Here is a 1,452-nt window from a genome sequence, read left to right on the forward strand (position 1 = left end):
CTAAGGTAGACCCTCACCTGGCTAAGGTAGATTCCTGCCAGCTTCACCTGACTAAAGTGGACTCCGCCTGGCTAAGGTAAACTCAGAGTCACTACTGGATGCTTGTTGAAATACAGACTTTCCTGTACAATTATTCACATGACACTTGGAAACTCTCAGAAACCCAGCAGCCCTAATACCCACCCTGAACGCCACAAAACGTTTTTACAGTACTCTTCCCTTCTCCACAGTTTCACATTTCAGCTGCCTGAGGCCAACCGCAGTCCGAAAATATTAAGTGGGAAATTCCAGACATCAGCAATTTATAAGTTTTATTTATTTATTTATTTATTTATATTTATTTATTTGAGATGGAGACTCGCTCTGTCGCCCAGGCTGGAGTGCAGCGGCGCCATCTCAGCTCACGGCAACCTCCATCTCCCAGGTTCAAGCAATTCTCCTGCCTCAGCCTCCCGAGTAGCTGGGACTACAGGCACACGCCACCACGCCCAGCTAATTTTTGTATTTTTAGTAGAGGCTGATCTCAAACTCCTGACCTCAAGTGGTCCACGTGCCTCGGCCTCCCAAAGTGCTGGGATTACAGGCGTGAGCTACCATGCCCGGCCCAGGGGACTATTTTCTATTGACCATGATCAGAGATAGAAGGAAACTTTTATAGGAGCCTCTTGGGGTGGAGGGTGAGACCCTCCCCAACGGGCACAGAACGCCTTCTTAGCAGGTGAGTCTGGTGAACTGCAAAGCTGAGTGGGATGTGTCTGGTGGACCAGAGCTCACACATAGGACACTGAGATGCTGCCCCTCCAGTCTTCCTTCCTTCCTTCCCCTACCCCAACCCCAATAAGTGCTTGGCTTCTCTCCCAAAATAGCATTGAACAGGCTGGGTGCAGTGGCTCACGCCTGTAATCCCAGCACTTTGGGAGGCCAAGACACGTAAATCACCTGAAGTCAGGAGTTCGAGACCAGCATGACCAGTATGGTGAAACCCCATCTCTGCTAAAAATACAAAAATTAGCTGGGCGTGGTGGCACACACCTGTAATGCCAGCTACTTGGGAGGCTGAGGCAAGAGAATCGCTTGAACCTGGGAGGTGGAGGTTGTGGTGAGCCGAGATCATGCCACTGCACCTGCACTCCAGCCTGGGTGACAGAGTGAGACTCTGTCTCAAAAAAAAAAAAAAAAGAAAAAAAAAAGCATTGAACAGATAGTGGATAAAGTAGCCATCTGGGCATGGTGGCTCACCCCTGTAATCCAAACACTTTGGGAGGTCGAGGCAGGAGGATCACTTGAGCCCAGGAGATTGAGACCAGCCTGTGCAACATAGGGAGACCCCATCTCTACAAAAAATATAAAAATTAGCAGGGCAGGCCGGGCGCGGTGGCTCAAGCCTGTAATCCCAGCACTTTGGGAGGCCGAGACGGGCGGATCACGAGGTCAGGAGATCGAGACCATCCT

Source organism: Mandrillus leucophaeus, unplaced genomic scaffold, assembly GCF_000951045.1.
Source record: "Mandrillus leucophaeus isolate KB7577 unplaced genomic scaffold, Mleu.le_1.0 Scaffold112, whole genome shotgun sequence".
NCBI lineage: Eukaryota > Metazoa > Chordata > Mammalia > Primates > Cercopithecidae > Mandrillus > Mandrillus leucophaeus.